This window comes from Cnephaeus nilssonii (assembly GCF_951640355.1).
Source record: "Cnephaeus nilssonii genome assembly, chromosome: 9".
Classification (NCBI taxonomy): domain Eukaryota; kingdom Metazoa; phylum Chordata; class Mammalia; order Chiroptera; family Vespertilionidae; genus Cnephaeus; species Cnephaeus nilssonii.
The window spans coordinates 37913113-37933500 of NC_137080.1; the positions used below are offsets into that span (position 1 = coordinate 37913113).

The 20388-nt window shown below is 49.4% G+C and overlaps 1 protein-coding gene across 1 annotated transcript in view; it reads right to left on the reverse strand.

Moving 5' to 3' along the window:
* Nucleotides 1-9817: 9817 nt before the first annotated feature.
* FOXO3 (forkhead box O3) overlaps nt 9818-20388 on the reverse strand; it is a 114527-nt gene continuing 103956 nt past the window's right edge. The window contains exon 4 of the mRNA XM_079781123.1: nt 9818-14386. The gene's annotated coding sequence lies outside the window, so the exon portion shown is untranslated. The remainder of the gene's footprint in view (nt 14387-20388) is intronic.

Here is a 20388-nt window from a genome sequence, read left to right on the forward strand (position 1 = left end):
CCTCTGCACACCTGGGCCGACCCAGAGGGGGCAGCAGAACGAGGATAAGGCCTCTGGCAACACGGCTGGCTCTGAGACCCACGCCGCACATGCCTAACACTCAGCCAGTACTCCCTGCTTCTGGGGAACAGTCAGAATAACAAGGAAGGGGAAGTTCAACAGAAATCCAACTCAAAGGGCAGGGAGTGAGGACTCTTACCTGCCAGTCCACTGGGAGTTTTTTTCCATCAGGGCAAATTGCCAGGCAGGCGGCTCCCCCTCAGCTTGTTCTTGGAACTATCTTCAGCGTTCCCTCTTCTCTTCAGATTCACCCAGTCACTCCATCAACCTGGTTGGAGCAGCCGCCACAGCTGCATGTGGGGTAGGTGTAGTGGGGGCACAGCCAGCCACACCAGTGCTTGCCATTGTGTTACATCAGGGAGGGGACAGAGGGCTGAGGACGGACGGGGCCGAAGGCACCTGAGGCTGCCTGGCAGTCCTGGAGGCTTCCAGGGCGGGGAGGGGAGGAGGGACTCAGGCCTTCCCAGTCCCACTGCCTTTCTGCTGCTCTCCCCCCTTCTCCAACCTGGCAGCTCTGCCTTGCACGGGGGCCTGTGCTCTGGGAGACAGGCCGGCAGAGAACACGGCTCGTCCTCTGGCCTGGCCCCCTGGTCTGCTCTTCTGCCTGCAGGTGCCTCCTCAGGGCCCAGCTGTTCCTCACATCGCCCTGCTCTAGGTGGAGTCTGAGGCCAGCATACTGCAACCCCAGAGCAATAATAGTAACGCTGGGGGCGGGGGTGGAGAGGGGCAGCGCCGGGGCAGAGGAGCACGGCTTCACCCTCCAGCCGCACCCTGTGGGTAGCCGTCTCCCCCTGACCGTGCTTGTGGAGGCCCAGCTCAGTGCGGCCAAACCACAAGTCCCCATTTGGAAGATCCCGCTTCCTAACCACCTTGGCCCAACATCAATAGCAATATTGCCCCACAAGGGGTGGCGAGCCATTGACTGCAGAACCACCAGCGCCACAGCTCAAAAGCCACGTTCCGACGCGAAGAACTCCCCTCTGGCATGTAAAACTGAGTTCAGAAATAAGAAAAACAAAGTTGCGGCCCAAGTTTCCTCCATGGAGACACCCTCAGTGCCCCTCTTCACAGCTGCCTGGGCCTCCTTCCCGGGCTGACCCCTCATTAGGAAGTAATGGTCCCCAGCTGTGCCAGCTTCGCCGGCCTCCGCCTTAACCCTAGGTTCCCTCTGTTGCTGCCAGAAAAACATTAGGCCTCAGAAATGCCACGCAGCGCAGCAGCTCGGAGGCAGAGGGCACCCTATGGTGCCCCCTAGTAAACCAGATTAGTAACAATTCGGCCGGGATGCCTTACCCACTTGCATTATCAGCTCTTCTGTTCCCTCTCAGCTTTGCAACAGCACTTGGAGGAAGGAATTGTTTCGCCCCGTTTATGAATGAGGACACGGAGGCCGTGCAGCTAGCAAAGGGAGAGAGGGTTTAAACTTGGCTCTGTCCTCTTTTGCCCACCCTATGACTTACTTTGAGCAAGACTTTACTCTCAAAGGTGCTTTGTCCAATCCGTAGACGTTTTAAAACTTTAAAACCAGGAAACACTAGGTTGAGAGTCAGAAGAACCAGGTTTTCTCCCCAACCAAGGAGGCTTGTTGACCTTGGACAAGCGTCAGCTTCCTTGAGCTCCTCCAACCTTATCTTCCAAACAGTGCAAGTAAAAATATCTGCCTTTCTTCCCTCTTGGGCTTGTTGGAAGATCAAATAGATCCAATTGGGCAAAAGCTTGGTAAACGGTAGGGACTCCATGACCTCCTGTGGGAGCAGAGAGCCTCACCCAGAGGCTGTCAGACTGAGTTTTGGGGCCTACCATCCCAAGAGCCTCCTTTTCTTTCATTTGTGAGAATAATCACCTGGGGAAGGTGGACAGGGTCTGGGGTCCCACCCCCAGGTGATCTGATTCCCTGGATCCGGGGTAAACCCCCAATAACCAAGCTTCCTAGGTTTTCTAGGTTCAGGTGGTTAACAGCCCACATGTTGAGGCCCACGATGGGGCCTTTTTCTTCATTCTCCGGTCATTAAGTTCTTTTTGGAGCAGCCCCCTTTTACGCCTTATTGTTCCCACCAGTAAAATGGGAACAATTTGCCCGTCAGCTGCTTCACCGGGATCTAGGTGGGAGGACACCCAGTGCATGTTGGGAGTGCTCCGAGGTGCCACCTGCATTCTGGGAGGCTTGGCACCACCGATGACCTGCTCCCCTGGGGCCTGCAGCCTGGACCGCTTTCCCCAGAACCTGGCCTTGGGGAATCTACCCAGCCTCTTGGGGAGCGGTGGCTTCACCTTCCGGGGATATTGTGAAGATGGAGTTTTGTCTTTTTGAAATATTTGAGTTTTCTCACAGAAAGAAACCCAAGGCCAGAGGCTCGGCCTTCCGGGGCAACTCTAAGTAGGAGCCCTGGAACCATTCAAAGAGAAGACAGGATGTGAACCTGGGTTCAAATCTCAGTTCCATCACTGACCATTGGTGTGATTTGGGGCAAAGGAATTTCACTTCTTAGAATTTCACATTCTTACATTCAGATTCTTCAGGTGTGGGATCTTCGGGGGGTTGAAAGATGCATGCTGAGGTATTTCAAGGTGAAGTGTGATGATGGCTGAACTTCAAAAATTTGGCAAAAACAAAACATACCTACATATGTACATAAATATATAAAGTTGATATGGCAAAATTTAAGAACTGTTGAATCCAGGTGATGGGTATATGGGTAATCATTCTTTCAACTTTTTTGTATGTTTGAAAATTTTCATAAACTCAGGAGAAAGAGATAATGTGTGTAAGACCATTGGCACAGTGCCTGTCACTCAGGAGGTCTCAGAGCAGGGGAGGTGAGGATGGCAGGGGAGGGAGTGGGAGGGGAGAGCAGGGGAAGGGCTACAGGCTGGTCCAGTGCAGGGGGCGCCCAGGGAAAGTGAGAAGGTGAACGTGGGGACCCAGGAGCCCTGGCAATTCCCACCCTCAGAGGATGTGGGTGTGAGAACTGCCCTTCAGGTTCCACTCCAATCGGGAGGCTCCTGGCGTGTTTCTTCCTCTTTTCTCAGGGTTCTGAGGAGAACCAACTGGACCATTTTCAGGAGCTCAGGCCCTCTTGGTTAGGGTGGGAAGCATGAAAGAGGTCCTTTGGCCTCCAGATTGTTTGCAATTTATAGATACTCTGAGCCCCCTGATGTGCAAGAGTCTTGTTCAACAGCTGTCCCGAGCACCAGAGCATAACGGAACAAGGAACGGAGCCACGAGGCCTGCCCTTGAAGGGGCAGCTGGCCCCTCCTCAGCCGGGGGCTGGCGCTCAGGGTTGCTCCAGATCCAGCCGCATGAATCCAACCCGGTTGAGGAGGACATCGCTGTTTCCTGTTGCTGCTGGAGCAAATCACCACAACGTAGTGCTTACCACGTCACACATTTCTCTAGAGGTCACGAATGAGTCTCCCTGGCTAACATCAAGCAGGACTGTGCTCCTTCTGGAGGCCCTCGGCGAGATTTCGTTTTCTGTCTAGAGGCTGCCCTCTTCTGCCTCCGCTGCGCCTCCATGGAAGGACCCTTGGGATGACACTGGGCAGAGCATCTCATTGTGAAGCTCTCTAAGAAGCAACCTGTGTTTGCCTGGCCCTTCGACCTAACACGCCACAGGTTTCAGGGATCGGGACATGGACACCTGGGGGCTATTATTCTGCCCACTACAGGGGATGCCCCTAAATGGATGAACATGTTTTACCTTTTACTCCCAGGGATTTTCAAACTGTAGTGCACTTGAGAATCATGGGAAACAATGTTCGCAAAGGCAGAACGTCGGAGTGTGATTCAGCACTTCTGGGATGGGCCCTAGGAATCTGAGTTTGTAGCAAGCTCCCTCCTGCTTCCCTGATACACAGGATCCAAGCCCCTTTCTTAAAAATCTGCTCTCCTCGGTCCTTGGATAGGGCATAGAGGCTACCCTTTAGACACCTAATTACAAAGCCTATAACCTATGATGGATTGAGCAACTCCAATGTACTAATAAATGCAACTAAATTTAGCAAGCACTTACTATGTGCAAGATACTATGTTCTAAGTGGTGTTCATGCCTCATCTCATTTAATCCTCATGATAACATGATGAGGTGGGGGTACATCACCCCTATTTTGCAGATGAGAAAATGGGGACACCGGGGGCTCAGCACTTTACCTAAGGTCGCACAGGCAAAGCTAGATACCTATCCATCTACTTCCCTTTCTTTTTCTAATGCTGAGCTCTTAGCCACTAACTCCAGCACAGTACCAGTACGTCATAGGCCCTCAATAAATATATGTTGAATTATAGGGTGAATAAATAGGTGGGCATTTGGTTTGCTTTCAAAATGAATCCTAAAGGGAAGTATTATGATCACCCCCGGGAAACAGACAAGGACGGGAAGCTTGGAGGATACGGCCCCATCCCTGTGTCCCTCTCCAAAGTCCGCATGCCTCTCACTAGCCCAGGGGGCCTCCCCAGCAGCAGTCCACATGTTCGTACAAAGGACTGTTTTCCTTGTCGTGCACTCATTACTGTCCAAAAAGTTCACTGCTATGAAAGCTAAATTGGCTTTGAGTTCTGTAGTCAACAAGTGGCTTCTATCAACAAGAATTGAATTGTGCAAAATTAGGCCCAGGTGGTGGAGCTAGCGCTGGCAGAGCCAGGCTGAGGGAGGAGGCCCGGGCCTTCATATTCAGGGATGCGCACGCAGCAGTTAGAAGCTTCAAACCACCCAGGTAGATGCCCTTTCCTTCAGCTCCTCTGCAAACACCTAGCAGGGCCACGGGAGTGCCTGGGCTGGAGGGATCTGTTAGGAAATGCCATCCCGCCCATCCTGGAAACAAACATCAGAGGCTCTCTCTCTCTCTCTCTCTCTCTCTCTCTCTCTCTCTCTCTCTCTCACACACACACACACACACACACACACACACACACACAGCGCGTGAGCCAGGTAACAGTTTCATTACACGGGCAGCTTCCAGCTTGTCACCATTCCCCGAGCCCTTCGAACTAGCAGCAACTTGCCCTGGCCTCCTGTCTGTGCCCAACAGGCCTCCCCCTGGGCCACTCCGGGCCCCTGTGCCAGTTCACTTCTTTTGCACGGGAATTGGTGTAGCACCCATCAGGGTACAGGGCTAACATCTGTGCAGGGCGCACCCCCTCCTCTGGAATGGATACCACAGAACAAGCCATCCCCCCCCTCCCCCCAGTTCCACCTCCTTCATCCCCAGGGCCCCTTTCTCCCTCCATCCTTCCCCGTCTCCATTTCTCCAGTGCGTGGCTTCGGAAACCTGGGGCAGAGGAGAGGGTTGCAGCAAGAAACCATGACCCTGTACGCCTACTCTGCCTTAGTTTCCCTCCTGAAAAATGAATATTATCAACATCTGCCAACTTCCTGACTCACAGCAGCGCCTGTGGTTCTAATACTTGCTTTGTGGTTGGCAAAATATGTGTCCCATTTCTGGGTTGCCATGACAGCCTCATGAAGCACAGTGTTTAGGAAGCAGACTTTGCAGATGGGGAAACTGATGCCCAGAGAGAGGGAAATGACTCATTCAAGGCCACACAGCGTTTAGTGGCAGAGCCAGGACCAGAAACAAGTCTTCCAGCCCTCCCTGGCCAGGACACGAGTTCTTCGTGACGACCATGGCATGGTACCCAGAGGACATGCACCCTGAGTGTGACTGCTGCCCACAGATCCTGAAGAACATCCAAGAAAATGAGAGCAGAAAAGCCTTAACAAGTTGGTTACCTTTATGCTTAATTACTGTGCATCTAATTACACTGCTGGGGCTCATTATTGTGTCAAACTTTGTTTTATGTTTTTATAGGATAAAAAAGCAACACCCCACAGAGTGTGGGCCCATGGGCTGTGTATGAGGAGAACTTTTGACGAAGGACTTGCTGCTGGCTTGCTGGACGTGTGTGCAGTGCTTCCTGGGCACCAACGTGACCCTCACCACCTGCCCCACAGGCAGCCTTGTTCCCATCCCACAGATGAGAACACAGAGGCCCAGAGAAGTGAACTGACTGGCCTGTGGCAAGGCTAGGTTCAAATCAAGGTCTGTCCCCTCCCCTCCTGCGTGACACTGGCTCCTCACAAAGACACCAAGGGCTTACTAGTGAGGTGACTCAGTTTCCTCTCTGTCAAAGCCTGCCTCTGGGTTTGTGTGTTCCCTGACGAGAGAGGCCCTCCTCTACTCCAGGGGCCAGCCTGCATGGCCCAGCAGGAGGACCTGTGCAGAGGGTCTGAGCTTTTCCTGCGGAGGAGCAAGTCCCCCCACTGGGGAGGGAGAGCCGTCAGAGCCTGGAGGCCCCCGAGTCCCCAGGGAACAGCTGCTGTGGAAGCCGGAGGGCGGTGGGGCAGGGCCAGCTCCGGAGCAGCACAGCGCTCCCCAGGCCCGGCCGCCTCTCCCCCAGCTGGTTGTGCAATCTGGCTATGAATAGGTCTAGGTGTGTGGTGTGGTGCCAGGGAGGCCAGACTTGTTTCCTTTGGGTGACAACTCCCCTCTGGAATTCTGGGAGGTGAGGGAGTGCAGCTGTCAGGTCAGGCTGCTGACCCCGAGGCTGGGCGGTCCAAGCTGGTGGCGTGAGGGGAGGAGCCCGTGGCCAGACTGGATGGGCAGGTTGGCAGCATGACTCTTGAGCGTGCTGGCACCACGCTGGGTGTTCAGCTTGGAGTGTCCAGAGCTCCTTCTCCCTCCCTGGCAGTCAGCAGCCACCCTGAGTTCACCTCCTAAGCCCCTCTCCCATCCCCCACCCCTCACTCTCACCAGGAGCTCAGAGAGGGCGGGGGAAACAATGGGCAATTTCATTCTTAAAACATTATAAACATGAGGCTGTGGGAAATCAGGGATTCTCACATTTTGTGGGTGTTGTGAGTTGGTACTTTGAAGGGCAATTTGCTCAATCTCTTATCAGCACTGGAATTGTAGATATACCCCCTGACCCAGCAATTCCACATTTGGCCATTAGTCCTACATGGATTCTTGCACGTGTAGGTAATATATGTATAAGGTTATTCACTGCAGTGTTGCTGATGATAACAACTGTTTAGAAACAATTCAATATCCAATATCTATCCACAGGGCACGACTGGTTAAATGAGTTATAATACATTAGTACAGTGGAGTACTATGCAACTATAAAAATATCTCCTTTACTCTGAGGAAATCATTGGCAAAACAAGATGCTCAACAGGGTGCATAATGTATTGTTTTGTGTAATAAAAGGGGGGGGGGATTAGAATCTGTGTTTTTATTGATTGTAGGTGCATAAGAAATTCTGGAAGGATACACAAGAAACTCTGGAGTGGGAGGAAGTAGGGAGAGAACTAGACAGGGATGGGAAGAAAACATTCCCTGCATGTATATACACTGAGTGACCAGATTATTATGATCTCTGAACGCATAATAATCTGGCCACTCAGTGTATATGTGTGTGTGTGTGTGTGTGTGTGTGTGTGTGTGTGTGTGTATATATATATATATATATATATATATATATATATATATATATATATTTTAGAGGCCCAGTGCATGACTTTGTGCATGGGTGGGGTCTGGCCAGCCTGGCCAGGGGGAGGGGACATGGGTGGTTGGCCGGCCTGCCTGCTGGTTGAGGGGACAATTTGCATATTAGCCTTTTATTATATAGGATATACACTGAGTGGCCACATTATTAATTGTTCAGAGATCATAATAATCTGGCCACTCAGTGTATATGCTTTCTGGCTTTTGAATCATGTGAAGTCATTACCTTTCAAAATACTTAAAAATACAGTGCAACAAAATGAAGATAAGTCTGACCAAAATACCCCACAATCCAACTGCCAGAATACAATGGACACATGTCACATGGGGACCCCCTTCCTACTTAGGGAAGTTACCCAATGGTTTGGAAGATGGGCCCTCCTCCCTCCTGGGACGGGCCATGGTTCCTGAGGCCGCCTGCCAGCTGGGGCTTGGGCATCGGTGGCTCGAGTGCTCTCTGCCTTGGAATGTGGAGGGAATGACTGAGGAGCTGTTACAGATCATCCCTGGTGGACACGTTGAGGTCCCGAGTCCACTGTTAAAGCCAAGTGTCCAGCACAATTAGTATTTCAATTTTTGCATTTTACCTCTTAGTACCTCTGTCCGGCCATAGTTTACACAATCTCATTTCTTCAGACCTTAAACATTGCTAATAGTTTAGCATTTGAGTGAGGGAAATCCAGGGGGAAGGACCCCTCTCCCTCCAGCTCCAATGTCTCGTTCTCTGAGCCCAGCACCGCTGCGCCTCTTTGACGGAGATGGAAGCTGCCCTCTTCACCTCACTTTAAGTTTCCTGCTGGTTCCCACCACAGGCTGAGCTGAGAGGCAGCCGGGCACCACCAGCCTCCCCCACAGCTACCCCGTAGCCATCTCCATACCTTCCCTTGTCCCAAGTGAGGGAAGTGTCTGGCAGACAGTGGCTATGAATTCTACCTTCCTCCACCTTGGACTGCTGTATTCCAGCTTGGTGTGGGTGATTTGGCTGATACATGTCACATTTGCTGGCTTAAAGGTTTGCCTTCATTACTTGAACATCTGCAAAAGCAAATCCCTGAAGTATTTTAGAGATTAGCCTAAATTCTTCCTCTTTTAAACACGAAGCTGACGCAGGCAGAGTCAGCAAGAATTAGTTCTTTATTCACCAAGGTGCAGCAGATAGAATATACCCAGAGTACAAACTCATGGAGGGCAGGGCCCGGGTCCTAGTTCTCTTGGTGCCCATCACAGGGTCTGGCCACTGTGACCCTTGAGATTGACTTAGTAATTGTTGTGAAATTTATCAATTAGTTGAATTTTTACTTGATTTGGGAGCACTCTCTACTGAGAATCTTGCGATAGCTAGTGTTGCATTTCCATCTTTAACCTTTTGGGAGACACAATCAAAATTGGGAAGCAGTCTCAAATGAAGTATGTTCTCCCAGTTGGCTTGGGTGTTGGAAGATGGTGAGGTTGTACCTTTACAGGTAATTAAAACAATGGTAAGGGCCAACTTAGGAAAGCATGACTCTCCGCCAACGTAGACTTTATCCCGAAAGGCAAACTTAAAATCATTTTTACCTACTTGACCTGAAATAAAAGTCCATCCCGTGGTTTGAGCTTTTGAACCTAATCCTAGGAGGTTTCTAAAAGCTGAATCATTTTTATAACATGTCTATCAAAATAAAATAAAAAAACATAACCCAGGCTACTAGGAATCATTTTACAATAGGGTGGAGTTCCCCCTAACTTGACTGAGAGGCCCTACACGCACAAACATTGGAAATACTCATGCTGTTCCCACAAGAAGCTTGAAGTATTGTTTGCCTTTCGATATGCAGGAGGGCACGGCCCATGACCAATGTTCGTCTGCCAGACTCTCATGAGGACTCTCATTAGGGCCCGACTCTGACAGGTCAAAACCTCTGATACTTAGTGAAGGCAGAGAACCCAAGACCCGCCTCCCTGCTTAAAAGCTCCTCCAGGCAACATGACTCAGTGCACATCCACAATGGCCACCGCCACCGTGAACAAGGCCACAGATCGGCTTTTATTGAATTGCCTGGTTGTCTGTGGAGGTCAGAAGTGGGCCAGAGAAAAGGTCTGCTGGACTCAACTGGGTTGGAGATCTCATGATAGCGGCATGTGGCTTTGTGCCTCTCCCAGCCTGTGAAGTCCCCGCACGGGAGGACTGTGAGATAAAACCCAGCTATTTCACTACTGGAGTTAAAGAAAGGGGGAGGGAGAACAAAAGACTTCTTGGAGTAAGATAAAGTGTCATTGATGCTTTATTTACATGCGTCAACATCTCTTTTACAAACTAGATTATGGTTTTAAATGGAATACACAAGGGAATTTGTACAAATACCAAGGAAAGTAAGGACTGTGTCTCTATTTCATTTGGAAAGGGGCAGATTCCCAAATCAAACTGGCTTCGATTCTTGAAAAGAAAAGATGGTAGCGTTAATTCACGGCAACACATGGCTAGACAAGATCCTCAGTAAGACGCAATGATACGGTGTTTGCTTTGGAAGAAAGGATGAGGGGCTTCAAACCAAAGTACTGACTGCGTGACTCTCGGGGTGTTGAATGTGGCCACATGCCATATTTGAGTCTAGTTGTATGTGGTATGAGCAAGAAATTGAAACAGATAAGACAGTTTTACAGATACTGTATACAGATTTTTTTCTCATTCATGCAACTTTTTTTTTTTCTTAAAAAAAGTTCAACATGTGAAGCCAAAAATGCACAATACATTTTAAAAAATATTAACTAAATTTTCTGGTCCTCCTTCACACCTGTTTACATCTCCTGTGTACATAATGTGCTAGGACAAGTATACCAGAGAAGACTGATTGCCAGGCAATGAGATACTTTTAGAGAAATAAGTGACCAGACACACGATTTTTAAAAGCAGCCGCACAGGTATTTCTGGAGTGTGGCAGGGGCCTTGTCACCTATCGTTCACCAAAGGAAAATACATACAAAATTAGACAAGAGGAAAGTACTTCATTCATTACAACGGCATAAAACGTTACCCACTAAAGATTTAGATAAAAAATAATAGACTCTTCAATTCCCTGGGCATCTGCTCTCAGACTTCCCTGGACAGGCACGACCTCACAAGGCCTTCACTTTGCCCTGCTGCCCTGACCTCCACGAGAGGCTGGCTTTTTCGTACCTCTTAGCCAGTGATTGCATTTCTATTAAAAAAAAAAATTTGCTTTTCTTAATAATAATAATAAAAAAACTCACAATGCCTAATCATACCATGTTCCTCAAATACAGCAGGAAACGGGAAGCCAGAGGTCAGAGCTGCCAGGGTTTTGTTCTGCATTCAGAGAGAAAGGGTAACCTTTTTATTTCCCCTCACCAGCCGTGGCGTCCGTGCTGGAAACAGACCTGGCTATTTGGCCACTTTCCTTTTGACAACCCTGAGAGGTTCAAACGTTCCTTCTTCTTTACGTGGGGAGGGGGCTCTCTAGGCGGTGAAGTCTGTGCCTACCATAGGGCCAGGTGTGGAAGCCCCCGAAATGACACCCTGAGACTGGGCCTGTCTGTCCTGGGCAGTGAGCCCAGGGAGGGGAAGTGACACACATGTCATGTCAAAACTCAACACCCAGCACACGAAGTCCTCCTCGTGCCGCAGGTGCCTGCACAACACTCCCGCGGACAGGAAGTGTGTTTGAGCAATCACTGCAGAGGATGCGCGAGAGGAAACGTTCACAGTTGGCGGGGCACCCGGACCCGGCCGTCAGTCCCCACTCCGGGGCGGTGAAGGCTTGTGAGAAAGCTCTTCTCCGACTTTGGTAGAAGGCCCTGGAGTCCTGAGGAGAGCAGCAGAGCCACAGGACACAGGTCATGCTTTCAACATCAGTTACTCTTCTCCTTTCCCGACAGAAAGGGGAAGGCCTCCCGGAGCAGCCGGTTTGGTGGCCTCGGAGCGTTCTCATCGGGATGCAACCATGACAGCAGCCGGCCCTGGAGGCTACTAAGCGTTCCTCTGAGACGCTCCGAGGTGAGGGACCCACGGCACTCAGAACCCCACGTGGTGGCCAACAGGTGGTCCTTCCTGAAAGCAGGTCTCGATATATCGGTAAGAGACAGAGGGCTTGTGTGGGACCTATGCCCAGTCTGACCACTTTGGCACCCGCTGGCCTAGGGGAGGCTGGCCTCCGGACGGGTGGCCAGCTGCGTGTGGGCTGCTGGGATCCTGGACGGGCCTAATGATTCCATTCTGACCTTCTCCTGGGGCTGATGCTGGCACTTGACTTTGCCCTGACAGCTCTCCACAACTCTCTGCATGTAGATGCTGTAACAACAACAACAAAAATCCAGGCACCCCCTCCCCTCCGTTTTCCTGCTCTGCTCTGTCCCTCCCCCGTCTGTTGTAAATTGTACTCTCATTCTGGGATGCTCTGTAAGACATTCTGCCTGAAATCTAACAAAACTGGGGGAGACAAGAGAATAAGGGAGATGTCACATGTCTGAAAGGAATGCAACATTTAAAGTCAAAACACATTTGAGGGTTGCCTTTCTTGCTCCCAAAGTAGCTCCCAGGGTTTATAAAACTGCAAAGGCAAATAGCTGTTTTGTTAGTTTGCTTGTTTCTTTGAACTCAGGAGAGATTCTCAGGGCTCTCGTGTTGGAAGCACTTTGGATTCTCCCTTGTATACAATACCCCTCCCTCCCTTCCCCCACCAGCTGCTGCCCCTGTCTCTGAACTCCACTCCACCCCAGGCAGCACTGCTGAGGGACCCAGGGGGGCAGCCCTCTCTCGCTGACACCGGACAGTTCTTGTGCGCAGCGGACGACCAAAGAACCAAGGAAGCGGCTAGCATTATATAAAGGAATATAGTAAGCAAAAGTCTGCCTCACGGACAAGCAGACCACGTGAATAGAATACATTTTAAAAAATTATACATACTTTTAAAATGAAGATTATGAACTTGTAGCAGTTTAGAAAAAGCGATACAGCTACAGGTCTACTATAACCACAACTGCACAACCATTTACAGATTCAGTAAAAGGCAGGGTGAAATCAACAGGGCCATCCTTCAAACATGACAACCCAAGCGAGGTGGGAGAGACGTGTGACAATACCAAATGGAACTTCCATGACGCGAGGAGCTGTTATCACCACCACCATCACCCCCAGAGGAATTATAAAGCGGGGTGCAACAGGGGGCCCCTGGCAGCCGGTGGCGAGTGCAGGGGGTCGGGCGGCACGTCTGTGTTGGCGGAAGGGAGTCAGTGCCCACTGCTCGGTGTAAGCGTCAGCGAGAACTCATGCAGGGAGGTCTGGGCTGAAATACTAAGCCTGTATTCCTAACGTCCATGCAGAATGCTCCATTTTTGTACTGTACATGATAAAATATATTTATACATTTGTATGCCTAGTGCATTTTATGCAAAGAAAAGAGTCTTCTTATATCACTTTGGAGAAGTATGCTTGTGCTGTGCTAATCAGAGCGTTACACCAGTTTCTTATGTACCAAAGGTGTTCCCAACTATTCTGTCTATCAAAGAAGGTTAAGTAGTATAATCACACGTTCCAGGTTAAACAGAAAGCACCTATACAGCACCGTAACTTTTTGAAAACAAAACGAAATGAAATCCATAGAAGCAGGAAAGTGGAAAAACATTAAGTCAAAACTGCCCTACCTTGTACTTCCATTGTGTCACTTGTACAATTACAACCTAGGAATATATATGGAAAAAAATCAGTTTGTATGCTATTGCCTCTCACTCATACACATCTAGTAGATCAGATTATACAAAACAAGGCTGGAGATCATCGAGGGTGTGTGTTTAGGTCTGTACTGACTCGGGTTTCTACTTTTCACACATTTCTCTCTGTAGGCTTAATGCTCCCCTGCAAGTTCATTTCTTCTGCAAAGCAAAACAGGACTCCTTTTTTCCCCCCTTTTCTCCTTAAAACTAAATCCTTTAGTGGCATTTGGCAATTAGTGGACAGCTGAGCTGATTTCTTTCTTGAAAAAACCCTATTTCCTAACCAACATAGCATCACTGTTCACTGCATTAGCTCAGGATACTGACAGGGGACCACAAACCCTGATCTGGCACCTGCAGCCCAGGTGCTGGGGTTTCGTCCCCCGACGACCCTGACTCGGAAACGAAGCACACTGGGTGGGTGGCCGCGGTCCGTTCGTCTTCCCCATGCAGGGCTCAGTCCTGGATGGGTGCGCACAGCGAACAGTGGGGCCATTGTCCAGTTTTTAGAAAAGGATCCTTTTCTACCAAACAAAAGAAGAAAGAAAATCCCCCTCCCTCTTATGTAATTTGTTAGTTTATGGAGTTCCATGGGCTCAGCCGCTCGTGATGCCCAAAGCCAAAATGGTAACTGGTACATTTTTTCCTTCTGTTTTGAAATTTGCCTAGGGAAGCATGGTTAACATTTTAACAGAAAAATACCGCAAGTTAATGCAAGTGAAAAACTCAGAAAGTCAAAGGAAAGCACACACACAACAACACTTAAAACATCCCATAAACCATCGTGATGTGAAAACACCACAGAATTGCCAACGGCAACGGGGGCTCCTGGTGCGCTCTGACCGAGGCGGGCGGTGCTGGCAGGTGCTGTCCTGTGAGGGCAGGGGGCGCGTCACCTGGTACAAGGAAGATGTGCATACTTGATAGGGAGAGTTCTGTCCCAGGGTAAGTGCTTCATCCAGGGTGGGGACCATTAACAGTCTCTGCTGGGTCAGGAGGATGGCGTGGGGCTTGCAAAGGGGTTAAGCTGTAAACGGTGTCACTGTCCATTGCTGAGAGCAGATTTGGCAAAGGGTTTTCTTTGTAGGTCTTGTGTCAGTTTGAGGGTCTAGAGGAGGAAGAAAGAAAACCAGAGATGATTAAGGACGTCCAAATGGCAAGAGTGGCAGGCACCTCGCGGTCACCCGCCATCAGCCTCCCGGGTCCTCACCCACCTCCGAGCCAAGGGCACGCTCAGTACAGCTGTTTTGGCTACACCAGGTTTGAAGGTCTCAGAGTTTGAGGACGAAGAGACCTATTTCAACTTACCTATGTCTCCGCTTGGTTACAAAACGTTCTCGAGTTGCCAAAGCTCAAAGGAGATGGGGTCATTCACTTGGGAGGTTAACAAAGACGAGAACGTGGGGGTGTTTTGGCGGCCCTTTGAAATTAGGGACGTCCAGGGTGCAGCTGGGATGTTGCTCTAGAGTTCTGGACCGGGGATTTCCTGGGAGACAGGACTTTGATGCTAAACCCAGGGAAGGGGTCACCCTAAGCCAGTGATGGCGAACCTATGACACGCGTGTCAGCACTGACACGCGTAGCCATTTCTGATGACACAGCGGCTGCTGAGGCGGCCGCATGCCGAGGATGAAACATTTGCTGCTCCTGAGGATGAAACATTTGCGAAATAATGTTTTTTCCTCAAAGTGACACACTACCCGAGTTATGCTCAGTTTTTTGGCGAAGTTTGACACACCAAGCTCAAAAGGTTGCCCATCACTGCCCTAAGCAGACCAGCTATGCTTTTCTGGGTCTCTCCCACTGGCTCTGTGGAGTTTGCTTGCCACCCTTCCATTAATACCCCCAAACCAGAGATGAAATGGTCATTTTCCACAAAGGCTTAAATAAGTCTACACTGCTGGGTGGGGGTCATCTTGACTCCCCTACTAAAAAAGGAGTAAGTAACCTCTAGGTGGGCTGTCTTAGGAACTTGATTTTTATATTAAAAATCTACTGAGGCAGTCGAGCCAGTGTTGCTCAGTGGTTGAGCGTCAACCCATGAACTGAGAGGTCACCGGTTCGATTCTCAGTCAGGGCACATGCCTGGGTTGAGGGCTCAATCCCTGGTGGGGGGATGTGCAGGAGGCAGCCGATCGGTGATGTTTATCTCATAGATGTTTCTATCTCTCTATCCCTCTCCCTTCCTCTCTCTAAAAAAACCCACCTCAATTTAAAAAAAAAAAAAAACAGCAAAAAACTACAGAGGGGAAAAAATACCTCACACACATAAGACAAAAAACCACCTGTTATAAAACATCCCTTTAACAATTAACATTATCATTTTGTCTCTAAAAGTATTCAGTGTAAGGCACAAAAGAGGTCCTCTCAGAGGATCTAATTTGCACAAGTCTTATCAGATTTCATGCGACCACGGAGCCTGGAAAAGTAAGAGGATATTTTTATGAAGTATAGTTGATCCCTGAACAATGTGGGACTTAGGGGCGCCAAGCTCCCAATGCAGTCAAAAATCCGGCTAGGCCCTAGACGGTTTGGCTCAGTGGACAGAGCGTCGGCCTGCAGACTGAAGTGTCCTAGGTTTGATTCCGGTCACGGGCTCATGCCCAGGTTGCAGGCTGGATCCCCAGTGGGAGGTGTGCAGGAGGCAGCCAATCGTTGATTCTCTCTCATCACTGATGTTTCTATCTCTCTCTCCCTCTCCCTTCCTCTCTGAAATCAATATGTCTGTCTATCTATCTATCTATCTTTGGGAGACCTTTGACTCCCCAAAATTACTAATAGCCAATAACATAAATAGTTGATTAACACATAACTTGTAAGTTATATGTATTATATGCTGTATTCTTACAATAAAGTCAGCTAGAGAAAAAAAAGTTAGAAAAATCATAAGGAAGAGAAAATATGTACATATATGTATTTTATGCATTGATGACATGCCTTCAAAAATTTATTTTTACATTTCTAAGCTATGTGGTTCATCTGCAAGTATTTTCAAATTGTAGCAAATCTTCAAACATTTCCCCAATATATTTACTGAAAAAAATCCACATATAACTGGATCCGTGCAGTTCAAACCCATGTTGTTCAAGGGTCAACTGTATACTCGTAGAGATGTAGCCACAGGAACTGACATGACAGGTCTCTAGACATAAAACTGTTTGTTTATGGAGACAGTGTCAGCTGTCATGGTAATAAAAAAATGGCTCCAGGCCAAAAAATGGAGAGAAAAGTGGTAGCAAAGCAACATGAACTCCAGCTCTGCTCACCGGATAAGGTGAACAAGTAATGAAAAATGCATCAATACGCCTGCTCACACACACGGACACCTGCTCCCCCTCCTCAGAGATACCATCATGAGCTCATGTGGAGTTTTCACAAGTGCACTTGTGACTCCATCTCTTCTGTGACTGCACCAGTTGTCAGCCTGACCTTTCACTACGGATGTGCAAAACGATAGCAGGGCTCGGTACGTGTAATGTTACACACCCATGGTCGCAGCTCCCCTGGTCACAGCCCCAAAGACAAGAACTGAGTTTGTTTTACCGGCGGCAGAGACAAAAGCAGGAAAAGAAGGCCCGTCTTCCCCCACCCCCAGCACTTAGTTTCCCCGGCTGATGGCTTTTCTGGAGCTGTTCCTTGCTTTGTTAGGGTATGAGACAATTTACCCTGGACTATAAAATAATGGCCTGTTGATGTCAGAGGGGAAAGGCTAGACTAGACACCAGATCTTAGTGTCTGTGAGGAATCGAGCCTTCAAGAGCTAGTGCTATTACAGTGCCTCTACCTTGGACCCCTGAGGCACGAACAAACGCGGGTGTGAATAGGGTTCTTTAGACGGGGATTTGGGTTTTTTCCTTCACAATAACACTTAATAAACCACAACCTAACATCACTATGCAATTAGTCATCAGGGGACTTGGGTCCCCAACTCTCCACCCTGAGCTACTGAAAGTGCCAAGGGAGAAGCTTTGAAGTATCACCTAATTCAGACCCCATCCCCCGGTTCCCTGTGGTGTTAATTATCCAGCCGTGGAGCTGGGATGGTGACATATTTCTTCCACACGTCCACAGGCCAAGCATACAGCTTGCTCTGATGCTGGCTCAGCATAGGAAGGAAGGAGGTGGAGGGCACGACAGCCCCCAATAGGGCATCATTCTGGGCAGAACAGGCATCAGCCCTGAAGCCTGGGCAGGAGGCCGACATGGGCACAACCAACAACAATCTGAGGCCAAAGGCCCAGAATCTTCAGGAAGCATCACTAAAAAGGAGACGGGTGGGTCTCACTCTCCCTTCCTTCAGAACGGCCTGGGGCCACCTGTGGCCGAGGTGCTGGCCCTCCCCCAGGCTCACAGGTGCGCCTCCCGCCTGGCGCAGACACTACCTGTGCCTGGAGAGTAAGCCGGAGAGGCCCAGGCCCAGGCGTAGAGGCAGCTCTCAAACAAATTTTATACAAAAGCTCCCACTCCACACAACAGAGAGGCGACTGGTTTTCTCTGTGAGGGGAGGCAAACAGATCGTAGAATAATGTGAAAACATAAAGGAGCCAGATAAGTGCTAAACAGATATACAAGCATCCTTCCAAGAGGAAAACCAGAATCACCCTTCATCAGGAAGGCCTGGGGACTGAAAACAGTCACGAGGCAAGCCGCTCCTCACCTGCCTTAGATTCACGGCCACTCTGTGGTGGGGCAATGTTTGCCTGCTTATCGGACTCCATCAAGGACTGGAGGAATGAGGGAGCACATTTAGGAGTGAGCTCAGCTACTGAGCTGGGAATTTAATGATTCTCAGGTTGGGTACAAGTCTCATGGATTTCAGTGAAGACCCCACACCATTCTTACGGTGTCTAAAGAGAGACGTTGTAGTTAACTGTGAGGCTCATGTGTATATGTTAATGCTCTGCTAAGTTTAAAAACACATCAGATTAAGCAAAACTTGGAAGGAAAAGAAAGCACACAGCTGAAGGGAATTACAGCTATCACTTTACAGTTACTAGGCAACAGGCCAACTAACAAGAAATATGAAAATGTGCTGTCCCATCAGTGACTTTCATTAAGAGAAGATCCCCTCTCTCCCTCCTTGCCCAATAAATAAGTTTGAAATTGGGCTGTTGATGCAAGGAAAATAAAATGGGGAGGCCGCAGGATGAGGCCCATCTAAAATTACCAATGGACGCTGTCATCTGGTCTCTGGTGAGAGAAAGTCCCTCTATAGTCTTGGCATCTGTAGGGAAGGCAAGTTTCTGCCTAATTAGCACCACTAAATCACATGATGTTCTAAGAACGGGCAACGCCTCCAAAAAATTCGACACAAAACATAACAAACCCAATCAACTTCAATCTGGGAATGAAAACATCAATGTTCCTACTGCTGTCTTCCCACAGAGGAACTCCCAGGTGGCAGATCTGGGTTTTTCAGTAGCGTTTTTATCTTCCTGGCAGAGAAGAAAAGAACAGGACCCCAATACCAAATATGTCACCGGAGGAAAAAGAGACATCCACAAACCCAGGAAGGTTATCGACTTGCTCTCCCAGCTAAAACTAAACTATGCTGGAGGAGAGTCTGCCTGAAAAATAAAATCAAACACCGTTTTCCTCACTCTTGAAACATACGGATAATTTAAGCCAAACTTGCAACCCCTGGGGCAAGCTGGGGACTATAAATATGAACGTTCAGGATAGAAAAGAAAACGAATGGATGTTCACACAACCTGACAGCAAGGCCTCACACAGAGTTCAGGGAACAGGGCTGCATTTCCGAGTATGGCTGTTTCTGGCCCTGAGAGCAAAGAAATGCCTGCCTGCCACCACCTCTGCTCTGCCCCAGAGGGAGCCACGGGACACCCCATTCATAACGAGCCACAGCCATCTGCCAGCGTCCACCAAGGATTTGGTAGCTGGTGTCACCCTAGGAAAAAATGGCATGGGGGGGGGGGGCGCGTGGAAGGGGTCCTTGGGTTAGGCAGCCACATGTATTTTTGGAACACGCAAATGGAAGCAGTTCCCTTGGAGGTCACCTTCACAGGCAAAACACGCAGCAGCTCCAGGCAGTGTGCGCATGGACACACCACTGGCTTCATTTGGTGATTATTTGGTGTCTTCCAGGTTGGAGTGGGTGATAAAGAAGATTCAGGGAGGTGCATGAAAACCAGCCTGGGGCCACGGACAGGGCCTGGGGGGTTACGATCCAGCCTTGGCCTGTGCTGCTGGCCGAGCAGAGCCGTCCTCCGTGACTGCCGGAGAAGGGACGTGGGAGGTGCCGCTCCAGAGAAATCCATTTTGGCAAGTGCTGTCCACTTGCCGGTTTAGACAGGAAAAGTCGACGAGGGAAGCAGAACAGGGAGGTATGGAAGCTCTGGCCAGGCTGGAGGCCAATCTGCATTCAGCTGAGGAGCCTCCCAAAAAGGAAGCTCAGGTTCCCAGGAAACACAGCCCAGAGGCTCTGGTGTGTTCTGATGGGCAAGGAAACACTCTCACATGAAGAAGGTGAGGATGTTACAGGGATGCTTAAAATACGCTTCTTGTGGCAAAGGGGGCACTTAGGGAGATACTGGGAAGACACTCACCTATATGCACTATAAAAAAAAAAAAAGCTTAGTTCGTGTACAGAAAAGTGTGTCTTGTGTAGGTAGGTACGCTTTCTGCCATCTCCCAGTAACTTCTGGGCTTTTTCACGGCGGCAGGGGGAGCCTGCCTGTGAAGGCTGGAGACAGGCCTCTATAGAGCCTTTGCCTCCAGGACGCGTCCAAACTTCGAGCCAGTGTGGATGCCCTCGTGCCCGCCTCGGCGCTGTGCTGACAGGGCACAGGGAACACAGCGGAGAAGCCACCATCCTCACTTCACAGCTAGAGCAGGGTGACCTGCCACGAGGCTTACACTGCAGGGAATGTCCCACCTGACGTTCTATCGGGGCAGGGATCACATCAACCAACATTCTCTGTGTCTGCAGACTAGGATCCGGTGGCTGACATGGCACCCATGTATGGATTAATCTACTGTCAGTAACAAAACTGCAGAGGCCTCCTATTTCCTTAACATTCTTAGATTTTCAAACCACACAGAGCAGCATGTAAAGTTTCTTATTATGTCCTTTTAAAGAACCCTTTTTAA